The 12,555-nt window shown below is 43.3% G+C and overlaps 1 protein-coding gene across 5 annotated transcripts in view; it reads left to right on the forward strand.

The window, feature by feature from the left end:
* The first annotated feature begins 7,744 nt into the window (after positions 1 to 7,744).
* The window catches only part of Setd5 (SET domain containing 5), an 86,807-nt gene continuing 81,996 nt past the window's right edge, over positions 7,745 to 12,555 (forward strand). For 2 of the 5 annotated variants that reach the window (XM_051155039.1, XM_051155044.1), the window contains exon 1: positions 7,745 to 7,899. The gene's annotated coding sequence lies outside the window, so the exon portion shown is untranslated. The remainder of the gene's footprint in view (positions 7,900 to 12,555) is intronic. The other 3 variants (XM_051155043.1, XM_051155046.1, XM_051155040.1) reach the window with 2 other exon arrangements.

Raw genomic sequence — 12,555 nt, forward strand, 5'->3', positions numbered from 1 at the left:
ACGTTCTTGCTAATTAGTTGTGAAGATATTTGCCGTTTAAGATGCTAGTTCAGAGTCAGGCATGGTGGTGCACACCTTTAATTCCAGCGCTTGGAAGGCAGAGGCTGGTGGATCTTTGAGTTTGAAGCCAGCCTGGTCTAAAAAGCAAGTCTAGGACAGTCAAGGCTACATAGAGAAACCCTGTCTTGAAAAAACAAAAACAAGAACAAAAGATGCTAGTTCAGTTCAGCTCAAGTATATTTCTCATCTGCCTTCTGTAACCCACTTAAATACACACTTTTCTCAAATAAAACCTGCCAGTCCAGTGTGCCCAGTACCAGTCTTGTAGGCTCTTCAGGAGTCATTGAGTGTTCACTATGTACATCTTTCTAGAGAAGCCAGTTCTTGAGATTTAAAACTTTAATTCTTACTCATTCATAAAATTTTGAAACATCAATTTAATTTTATTTATGTTAAGATTTCCTGCAGGGTAGACATCTGTTTTCAAGATTGGCTGGGGATGTTGTTCAGTGAGAAGACTAACCTAGGAGTTTGCAACTTTGAATTTCTGGGTTAAAAGGCTCAGATGGATTTAGTCTTATACATTCAATAGGTAGGGGCTAGGTATTGGTCAATTGGAAAGCAGCATCTCCTGGAGTCATCACATACATCTTCCAGAAGATGGACCAGGTCCATTTCGTTATAACCAATCATTAAAGCCCAAGTTGTCACACTTGTAACAAAGTGTAAATTTCACCTCAATTTAATCATACCTTTGTCAGGCTCCTTCCTACCTGACAAAAATGAATGCTCAATTCCAACTGTGATGACCCAAACTTGTCAAGTCTTTCAAAAGGATGTTTTGAAGTAAAAGCACATATCTACCTCTTTGGTTTATACCACAAATGAGTGGCAACAGTGTGTCAAGGCACTGCAGCTCCACCCACTTGTTTTTTCACCATTAGAGCAAATGTCAACACAGTTCTAGGTAAGCCATGAGATTAAAAAGTCACCCCACACTTTGGCTATTTTAGGAAATAAGTTTATTGCCAAGCTTTCACATAAATACAAACACAGCAATAGTCCAGCCATGTTTGTAGCTTCATCAATTGGAAAGGTACTACATACACATCTATGAATTATGGATCAGAGTTCATATCTGTAGGAAAATCTTTACAAAACAAGTTCCTATACTGCTCAAAAGAACCACTATGAGCATTTCTTTTCATCTGGCAGATACTCAGCAATGTTTTTAATTGTCTTAGCTATTATACATTCCAGTAAATACAGCAGGTAGCGTATTCCCATTCTGAAATATTTCAGCTTTTTCCTTTCTAGTTGGAAGCTTCTGACAGTTTTGTTTTAGAGAACACAAATGTGCATTTAAAACATTCAATAGTGTTCAAAATAATCCAATGCTCATTGGAAGGACTCTCCCAAATGACTCTACAACATAGCTGGTGCCAACACTATCCAAAGTTAGTGTTTTGCAAAAGACATGCTAGTTAAATGCTCTCAAAAGCAGCACACCATTTCTTAAAGTTTGTTGATGTCGAAGACCTGGTCTTGTTCAGACAGCAGGAATACAGCCTTAAACAAGCCTTGTCCTGTTCTCAAGGAACAATCTAGAGGAGGAAAAACAATAATTACACAATTACTATTTTTATTTGCAATTTAAAGAGTTATGACAACATTCAAGTGGGACCGGTAAGGGCATTAAGGAGAGGTTCCTTGAGAAGTGATGTTCTGAGACCATTCTCAGTGACAACACTTGGTCCTAATATTTATGGGGATTTTTGAGACAGAGTTTCTCTGTGCAGCCTTGGCTGTCCTGGACTCGCTTTGTAGACCAGGCCGGCCTCGAACTCAGTGATCCTCCTGCCTCTGCCTCCTGAGTGCTGGGATTAAAGGTGTGCGCTACCACGCTCGGCCATAATTTTTAATTCTAGTAGTTTCTCTGCTTTCAAGTTCTATAAGCCTACCACCAAGCTATAGATATTGTTTTAGGAAATTAGATATAGTCTACTTTCCTAAAACAATATTACTATCAGACAAAGGTAGTACACAAAGCTGGTAGGTATATCAAATGTTAGACCAGTTTCTATCCCTGGCCCTCAATCTGCTAGCACAGCCATAGGAAGTTTCTTAAATCCCACTGAGCTTTAGTTTCTTCCACTGTACAGACTGGGTGAACAGTACTTTATATGGGATTTTAATGAAGGATCAGTAAGACCATTCAAGACTACTGAGAATTAAAAATTCATCCAGTGGAGTTAGTATTAGTTAAGTAACAAAACATTAAACTTTCTAAATATGACCTGAAAACATGGTACTGTTGCCAAAAGAAGATCAAAACTTAAAACATTTCCTTGAACAAGTTACTACATAGAAAACAAAGAGTGAAAAAGTACCAGGGCAAAAAAATCCAGTGATTACTGAGAAATGTAAGGAAAATAAGTCTAGGTCATTAGAAAAATACAAATAACGCTCGTTCAAGCCTGAAAGCCATTCCATGTTCACCAACAGTGCTAATTAGCACCTTAACCCAGTCAAATATGGAGTCATAAATATGCCCTCCAACATACAAACCAGCTTACACTAAGACTAACAAAAATCAAGGTCTCAACCTTGACTCCTGGACTTGTGACCCAGCAAAGTGCTCTATAGTTAGGGTTGCCTCCAGTCAACTAGTCTTGCCCTGGTCATGCTCAAGTGTCACATTCTAGGCTAGTGGTTGCAAACCATAATTATATAGTTATACCAAAGACAAGACGTGAAAATGCCTTATCTAGCTCAGAATTTGAAGATTAAAAGCAAAATCCCAAACCCTCACCTAAATTTCACATTAATTACAAGTGTTTAACAAATATAACAAGTTTTTGCCATAAGTGTATGAAATCATGGTACCACCTGACAGGAAACTAAGTTTATTTAAATAACCATCTGCTCAAGGCAAGCGTAGTACAGGAACAGGATATCTGCAATGGTTGGTGCAGGAAACCCAAGGAAATGCTTTTGAGTCTAAACTAGGAGACTTCAAGTATTAGATTACTGTACAAAAGCTTTGTTCTGTATTTCACGGACTTTAACGAAAGCCTAATTTCACAAATCATAAAATCACCATTTGTTTAGTTCCAACTCTGCTACTCACTGAAGCAATCCCTGTATCCTTGAGGAATGCAGTTTGATGGGAAAAACACTAGATAAAAGTTGGTGAATGAAACATTTGGAATATTTTAATAGCCTTGTGCGTGTGCGGATGGGTGTGAATGACAGACAACCTTGACTGTAGTTTCTTAGTTACTGTCTCCCTTGTTTGAGATATGTTCTCACTCTGTTGGAGCCTGCCAAGTGTGGCCAGTAAGTCCTAGGGATCCTTCAAACGTGCCGTAACATGCCTGGCTTTTTATGTGGGTTGTGGAGATTTAACAAGTTTTCATTGCTTAATATATTCCCTTTAAAAGAATATGCCCTGCAAGTTCCAAAAGCGTTACTACATTTTGCTTTTCCATTTCACTCAGAGTTTGTTATTGTTTTTTAAGAGGTAAGACATTTTGCTTTTCCATTTCACTCAGAGTTTGTTATTGTTTTTTAAGAGGTAAGAAAAAACAGTTAAGGATGAGTTACTGGTCACACTTTTAACCTTTGCACTTAGGAGAGAAAGGAGGGCAGAATTTTTTAAGTTTAGGGCTAGTCTAGTCAACTAGTTGTAGGCCAGCCAGAGATATTCAGTGAGACCCTGTATCAGAAGTCTTTGAAGCTACCATTTTTATATTTACAGTAAGCAAATGAACATTAAAAAAATTATAATCTGGCCTTAGCTGCCCAGAAATTAAAATCTCTGGGTGTGAGACTAGAAAACTGATTAAACAGGCATGTTTTTGCATACTAAAACTCTTAAGACCCCTAGTCCTAAACATACCATACTTAAGAAATGTTAAAGTTTTATAGGGGAGGGGCTCATTTAAATATTAGTGCCACCTCACTCATGAAATTACTGTTGTTGTTTTTTTAATTATAGAACCCCCACTAATTTTTTTTAAAAAACAATTTTAGAGTTTCAAAAATTCCCAGGGCTGGAGAGATGGGGTTAAGAGAACTGCTTTTCCAAAGGACCTGGGCCAAAGGACCTAGGTTCAATTCCCAGCACCCACATGAATTGTTTGTAACTCCAGTCCAAGGGAGCTGACACCTGTACACCAATGCACATAAAAGAAAAACTTAGAAGGCAGCATTTAAGCCAACATGGTGGTAAGGAGGCTTTAAAGAAAGAATAAGCTCAAAGTATTTAAAAAAAAAAAAAAAAAAGCAACTAAGTTGACCAGCAGCAGAAATAGAAAAGTACTTCAGAAAGGTGGGCAGATTCAGCCAAACCCCATGGTGGATCGTAAGGCTTGCCTCAATTATGGTTTAATGAAATCTCAGCTTCCTAAGATTTTGCTTTTTTGGAGACAGGTTTTTCTCTCTATCCTTGTTTGTCCAGTAACTCAATAGACCAGGCAGGGCTCAAACGCAGAGATCTGCTGGAATTAAAGGCATGTGCCACTACTGCCTGGCTAAATTCTGGCTCTAAGTTAAAATCCAAATTAATCAGTACTTGCTTTCATGTTACATAATGGTCTGTAAATTTAGCTTTCACTTACTTCATATAGATGAAGTACAAAAATTAAGTAAAACAAGTAGCTTCAACAAATAGGCTACCAGCGCTTTAGTTATTTATTGCTTAGTGTAAGAGAGAGAAAGAGGGAAAAAAATCATTAAAGTCTCCATTTGTTTTGTGTAACCAACCAACAAGTTTGCAGTTATGGCTCCTCTGTCCAGTTACACTTCAAATAAAAATTGGTTCCTTAGTAACATTTCCAATGCTTAAGGAGTAAGTGAAGTACTGGCTACCATATCAGGGCAATACAAACACAGAATCCTCAGTTTAAGTTCTACTAGATAGTATTCTTAGCACACACAACACTTGAACCCCAAAACCAGGCTTCACAAATACATTAATGTTCCTTACTCCATTTAACTTGTGTTTAGCTACGTCAAGAAAAATAGAACTCAGCAGAACACAACTCAGGAAGCCAGTCGTCCTGAAGCAGTTCAGCAAAATCACATTTAAACTAGCAATAGCACAAGGAGTGGCATGAATCAAGCCAGAATCCAAGAGAAATAGAAAAATATAGAATAGAAATAGAAAATATTTAAATAGAAATATATAGAAAAATATAGGCTCTCAGGACCTTAGATCTGAACCATAAGTCTGTGTTCTAGAAGGAACTCCCTTCTACAGATGTGTGCGATGACAAAATTTGAGTTAGTGGTAATCAATTCCATCTGCCTTAAGGAGTATATGGAGAATGATAAAATAGAAATGTTGTCATTAGCCCATTACCAGTCTTCTGTATTGTAGTCATGGAGTAACTTTTGTATGTCAATATTGAAGGAGACGTCCATCTGGAAGCCATTAACAGGAAACGGTCCTGTTTATTAATGGTGAAAGAGGAGGAGCTAGGCATTCATGGAGTGGAAAGAAGCTGAACTTTCGGTTGAATTCTCAATAAATCTATTGTTTAGCTTTAGCTCTCTGGACTGAATAGGCCCAAGTGTGGTACACTACCTGAAAGGGTGGGGATAGAAAATGAAAATCAAGGCAAAGAATCAAGAAGGAGGACTAAGACCTGCAGTGTAAAGCCCCAGCTACAGTCTCAATTTGTGGCATAACAAATCTGCCTGGTTTCATGACTCATTGGGCTTCTAAGATCAGGAGAGGGAGAATACCAGTGCTCTGTCTAGGGATTGGGTAAGCCAGTAAAACAAATGAAAATGGGACTAAATTGAGAGTGCCAAAATATATTTTGGTAGGGTTGCAGAGGGAGCAGCAGGAATTAACAAAAAGTACTGGGCTCTGTAGAGAATGCTGAAACTGTCTATTCTCACTCGCGATACTATAATTTCATGATGTAGCAAGAATCTCAAGTGGGAGAATATAAAAAAAAAAAATCAGGTGAGCATGTCTTTAATCTGCCTCGATGAGAAATACTCCAAGCCAGAAGATCATAAGCAATAATCTGTAGTTTTGCTGCATAGAACCCCAGCTGAGTGCCTATGCCCCTATTATAATTACCTCCCCCAAATGAAAATCTGTGGGAAGTCTTGCCCCTCCAGTTTTACGGCTGTTCAAATCCTCCGCAGGATGAACGACAACGCCCACGCACCAGGTTAGCCCTTCAGCCTGCCCAGAAGTCTACCGCCCAACTTCCAGAACGCCTCGACTTGCAGATCACGAGGGGAGAGGGGGAAGGGATTTTTTTCCAGGCCCAGGGCGGTCCTAAGAAGACAGGAGGCAGCGGAGAACTCCCAGAAAGGTATTGCAGCACTCCCCTCCCCCTAACCGAGAAGGGTGCGGCCTTCTCTCCGCCTACTCCACTGCGGCTCCCTTATTGATTGCAGCTCCCACAGATTTTTGGAGAGCAAGTGCTTCTTGCCTCCAAGCCGACTGAGCCCCCGCTACTTCCTCCATTCCCCAGAGTACGCCATGCAGGTCCGGCTCATCTTGTCCCTCGTGCGGCTACAACTCAACAATCACACCCGCCCCCGCCCCGTGGCTCACACCGCCCGCCCGCCCGTCCCCGCCTCCAGCGCGCGCTTCCTGCCACGTTGCGCAGAGGCGCGGGGCCAGACTCTGCGGCGCTAGGCCTTGGGGAGGGCCGGAACCTGAATGCGCCTCCCTGCCGCCCCCGACAGCCCGCGTACGGGCTGAACTTGCACGAACGGGGGGCCAATTGTAAAGGCCAGTTTTCTGGGTCCCGGGAGCCAATCAGACTACGAGGCCAGGCCGGCGGCGGGTAAACCGACTCCCCCAGAGGAAGGGGAGGGTAGGAGGCCGCCCGCGCGCGAGCCACTTTCGCTGACCCTCCCCTCCCCCGCCCCACCAGAGACCGGCCGCGCCCGCACGTCCAGCTCTTCTCACCCCACCTACCACCCGCCCCACCCAGTGGGCACAGCGAGGCAGCCGGCGGCTGCGCACTCCAACAGTCGTTAACTGACAGGCACCTCACTCCAACCAAAGCACGCCATTTGTGTTTTCACAGACGGCGGGAGGAGAAGAGGCCAATCAGGGACGAGACGTGAGCCGGAAGCGCTCCTCCGCCCCCCGTGGGAGACATGGCCGCGTCCGGTGGGGACTTTTCCGCTCCCTTCTCCCTCCCCCTCCGGTTGCTACAGGGCGGACCGTAGTCCTGACCACCACCCGCGAGCCCCTTTCAGCGTAACGAACCGTACCCAGGTGCCCCACAAGGCGGTTCTACCGTCCTTGGAGGACCTGCCGCGGTCGCCCGTCCCCGCGAACGCACCAAGCCACCCTCCCGCCAGAGTCCCGATACCCTACCTAGCCGAGGCTCTCTGAGGAGCCGGAGCCCCAGAGCACAGCCTCTTCTTTAGGCGGCCCCGGCAGCTTCCGCTGATTGGCGGCGAGCTGGCCAATAAATGTGGGGCGGTGGGCGGAGAGGCCAATGGCGCGGCGGGAGGGGGCGTGTCCCGCGTGCCCCTGGCGCCGGCTTTGGGAATCCCCGTGCGGTCAGTGGCGTTTCCGCTCGGGCAGCGGGCTGAGTGAGCTGCCGCTGCCGCCGCCGCTGCCGCCGCCGGGGGAGGGGCGGCCGCCGCCCGCCTGCGCTCAGAGACTCACGCAGCCCTAGTCCCGCCAGTTCGCCAACACAGTAGTGCCGGCCCCCCTCCGCCCCTGGCCCTCCCCCTCCCCGCCTTGGGCTCGCTCCGCCTTTCTGCCCCCCACCCCCACCTCACGGGTACGGGCCATTCCCGGCCAGGAAACGCCGTGGCGCCGCGTTGGGCCTAACTCGAGTCTCGCTGCCTCCCGGGAGTGCCGTGCGCCGCAGCCCGGGCCCAGGCCCCGGCAGCGCCTGGGTCAAGGTAAGGGTCCAACAGAAAAGAGACACCGAACCACACGACCGGGCCCCGGGGGTGGGGGAAGAAGGGTCACCTCAGTCTCCCCGCGTTCTCTCTTCTCGGAGTCGTGGGCCTGGGCCTTTCCAGGCCAGTAGCAGGAGGATACTGCCCTCCCCATCTTCTCGGCTACCCTTACACATCATTGCACCCCTCTTGCGTAGGGAGAAAGGCTCCCTTAGGCCACTCGACCCCACTACCCTTTTAATGTCTTCCCTGGGTCAGGACTCTTCCCCTCCCCCTACTCTGGTCTCCCCTCTTTTTCTGGGCACTGCCTACTCCACGTTTACCCCTTTTCAGGAGAGGCCTCTAGAAACCCTGCTCTCAAAATACACAGGCACACTTTTTTTTTTCTTTCTTTTTTTTTTTTTCTGTCCCTGAGCCCCCACCCACCTCCACCCCTGTTCTTTCGGCCTTGTGACAACTCTGATCGCTCGGGGGCTCCCGTCCTCCCCTCCATAATGTTCCTGAACGCCTCCCCTCTGGTTCTCGAGTCCCCACCTCTGATGGCTGCTGCTTTTCCCACACCAAAGACCTTACCTTGGCCACCCCCACCTCACATTCTTGGACTCTGTGGCGTATGCCCCAGTATCCCTGCGATATATACCCCTGTTGAATTTGTAGGGTTTCAGTCTGGAATTGAGCCAGATTTTGTCATTTTCCCTGCCTAGGGCGTGGAGATCAATCTTTTAAAACCGACTTTAAAGGGGTTGGGGGATGTGCCCCTTAAGAATCTTCTTCCCCTGTGCGTGCAAGCCAAGATGTGAGGTAAATGGTGGTAGGCAAAGGCCCTTGTTTTAGTAGGTGAATCGCTCTGAGGGAAAGTTTTAACTGCTGGGAAAGCCCCTTCTATGCTAATTTATTCTATAGAAAGCCTTTACCTTTTTCATTCTTAGGACTAAGGAGTCTTTCTCCCGTACACTGATGCTGCAGCCCGCTCTACTGGGTAGGGTCAGGGGTGCGTGTGTGCCCTGCGTTTTCTGCTTTCTCATGTTACTTGTGTAATGTGTTCACCAGCAACTCATTTCTTGCCCAGAGCTGTGGACTCCATGGGTTTTGTCTGTACCTGAGTTCCTTTTGCCATTTTTTCCCTGTGCTCAGAATACTTAAAAGAATCCAGATTCCCTAATTTCCTCCATACCTCGACAAAATAAACTGTTTTTTAGAAAACATTTATGACCAAGGTCATGTTTACATTATTTCCTTGGGCACATGTTAAATAGCTATACTTTGATTGGGAAGGGTCCAGATCATGAGATCCAGATCCTTAGAAGCTTTTTAGGAGGCTTGTGTGCAACATATTGAGAGCAAAGTGGTTTTGATGCTTAATTTTATATATTAATAATGGTTTAGGTCGCTAGAAGGAAAGCTGTAAGGAGTAATTTTAGATGTGTGCAATCTGACCTAGGAATAAAGCAGAGAATACTGACATAATCAGAGATTTCTGAGGTTGGAGGACACAGGAATTTTTCCCCCTTGGATTTCTTCCAATTTTCTCATGCGAATCATTAGTTCTCTGGCCAAAATTTGTGGCCCGTTATGGGATTAGAGCCTTTAAGATTATTCTTATTGTCCTGTGCAGAATATTGAATTATGTCTTTTGTAGGACACAACCCAAGGTTCTTGTCCCTAACTGTAAATTTAAATTTGCTGAATGTTGGCAAAATTGGCCTTTTACAAACTAAAGCTTAATGCTTACTTCTAAATCACTGGTTTAATGAAAACGAATATTTGGAATTTGGTATATGTTGATTTTTTTTTTTTTTTTTTCTAATCAAAGATCTCAGTTTAAAACAGTAACCTTAGGGTTGTTTCTTTCCAAAAGCATACTTCCAACATGGAGCACTGGTTCCACCCTTCCCTCCCTCCCCCCCAAAAAAGTGCGTTAAGAAGTGGGGGTGGGGTGAAGAGAAGGTTGCTCCTGTGTTGGATCACAGGAGTGAGTATACAAGGCGGCGGCAGCTGCTGGCTCTGGAGCTCTGGTTGCTACGTGAGTAGTGCTGGCTGCTGTCTCCAGGGAAGGACAGCAGTGCAGCGTCCATTAATGCTGTTGGCTGCAGGGAACTGCACTTAGGCGATGGCTGCTCAGGACTGGAAAGAAACCTTGCTTGCTTTCCTGGGAAATTGCACTGCTGAGCTGGTTTGCTTTTTGTTAGTGAAGAGACTAGAGTTAGCAATTCATATATCCATTTATGGATATCAGCACCTGAAAGCTGATCAAAGTTAAAGACTTGAGGTTTTTGTTTGGGGACAGAGGTTGCAGCTTTTTGTTGCTATCACATTTTATACTTTCACAGGACTGAAAGTTCTTTAGTGTTTTGATCTTTTTTAATCCTTTTAAAGACTAAAATAGTAATGTAAAAATTTCCCTGAGTACTAGACAGAATAGGGTGAGGGAGATCTTTACGTTTTGTTTTTCCAAAGCAACTGACATGTTTTCCTCCATATCTTAACTGCTTGAGTCACTTCTGATTTGTATTTCTCTCTCCATATTAGGCCATATTCACCTTCATGCTAACCATCTTACTATAATTGGATGCCTAAACTAAGAAGAGCTACTTTTGGACTAATATTTAATGTTTTGGTCTTAATTTCTATATTAATCTGTAGACCTCTCCAGATTAGATATTTGACCTGTAAATTGCATTAATTGTGTGTATTTCCACCAAAGGTATGTTTTGGCAGTAATCCATCAGAAACAAAGAAGAAATATTCAGAAATTGAATAAGTTTAGTTCAGGATAGTAAGAAGGCAGCAAGAGTCCCTTCTATGTTTTGATTACCATCACCCCACCCCTAATTGAGCAGAACCAGTAGTTTGTCTGGCAGGGAATATTTGAAACTGAACCATCACTCAGGCATGTGCAACACATAAATCATGTGAGCTTTTTCTCCAACCCCCCACCTAAGATTTTACTACAACCAATACCTTTTCCTTCAGGATTCTGTTTGTTCAATTTTGTACAAATGTATTTAAATCCCACAAACATAATTTGTAGCATGGCTCTGGCATTTGTGGCAAAGAGCCAAGAAACAATGGAGAGTATTCTGTATTCACAGATGTGGTTCATATTGTTTTTCCAGTGCTAAAAGCAGATCTATAAAGCAAAACTCTCTTAACGGGTTATTTGAGGAGGCTGTAATGAGATTATTGTGGCATGGGTAAGATGCTGTTCTCCCTAAGTGTGGTTTCATTCGTGCTGTTTAACACATACAGTTCAAGGTGTTTACAGCTAAGGTTCAAGGGTTTTAGCTTAATTATAATATACAAGTTTCCTTAGAAAATAGTGACTACCATTTTTATTTCCTGTTTTTTTTGGAAGTGGTGTAGTCTCACAGTAGTCACTCTCTGGAGGATCAAGAGGCTTTTTCTTGGAAGGATTGCTTGGACTGAAACACTTAAAAATGCTTACATCTTTTGATGTTGTTTAGAATGTAGGAGCCTGCATACTTTCTGAAATTATTCTGACACTTTAGACAAAGGTGGCAATGCCAACTTTGCCTTTGGTTAGGGAAATAAAATCATCTTCATATTGAAATAACCTTGAAACATTAGGCCATAGCAGTCAGTAATTATTGAGTACATATCCAAGAGAAATTAGATCATAAGTAAAATAAAATTTTATTATAACGTTTGGCTAAACTCTAGTGACTTGTCAATTTAATTTGAAAAATTTGAAATTAGAAGGCCTGGCTAGTGGTGAACTTAGACTGGAAAGTGTGTGTCTAATAGTTCAACTGGTAGACATTTATAATTTGATTTCAGAGGTCCTTTTAGGCAGACTTCTTATAAAAGAAGAGTAATGTGCTATGAATGAGATAGATTGGAGGTACTCTGGACCCCAGAGATTGTAACACATTTAGTAAATTACATGACCTTCACTTGGAATTGTAAAGTGCCTAGACTTCAGGGAAGGTTGCAAAAGGTGGAGTGAATAGTCTTTCTTTCACTCAGCTATACATACTTTGTTAAATCATGTAATCTTAGAAAATTTGTCCTATTGTATACTCAATTATAAACTGGGTAGAGATGCCAGTAGTCCTCAGGGGAGAGTGTGTTAAAGGCATCACTTGGGAAAGGTCTTACTCAGCACTTCAGGAGGGAGCTGTGATGTATACCAAAGAAACAGTGAAACCAAGTACAGTCTGTATGTGTTTCTTCTGAGTAAGAGTTCTCAAACCCTTTTCTGCCCCACTCTGTTTCCATTATATTGATTTTTCAGATGCCTTACTTAATGTAAATTCCCATAAAGTATCTTTATACGAAGTCAGGAAAATGAATTTTTGGCTCTTTTGAATCCTTGGTATTTTCAAAACCCTAGGATTACTGGATCTGCTTTGCTTGATAAATATGCCTGCTACTTCCTTGTGTCTCTTCTGTCTTGTAGTATGAGACTTCCCAGAGTTTTCAGGGCAAATTGAAGTAATAATCATACATGTATCCACCCAGAGGTGAGGAAACCTTCTAGCCTTAATGTTATGAATTAACACACACAGTTTTAAGAATTTCTGGATAGGGAATCAAGTTTTTAATTTATACTACCAAATCAAAGGGAAATGCCAGTTCCTTGCTTCTGTCTTTGAGAAATAGGTGCAAGTATGGGAGGAGCCACAGACCTCTGCA

The sequence above is a fragment of the Acomys russatus genome, chromosome 13 (genome assembly GCF_903995435.1).
Source record: "Acomys russatus chromosome 13, mAcoRus1.1, whole genome shotgun sequence".
NCBI lineage: Eukaryota > Metazoa > Chordata > Mammalia > Rodentia > Muridae > Acomys > Acomys russatus.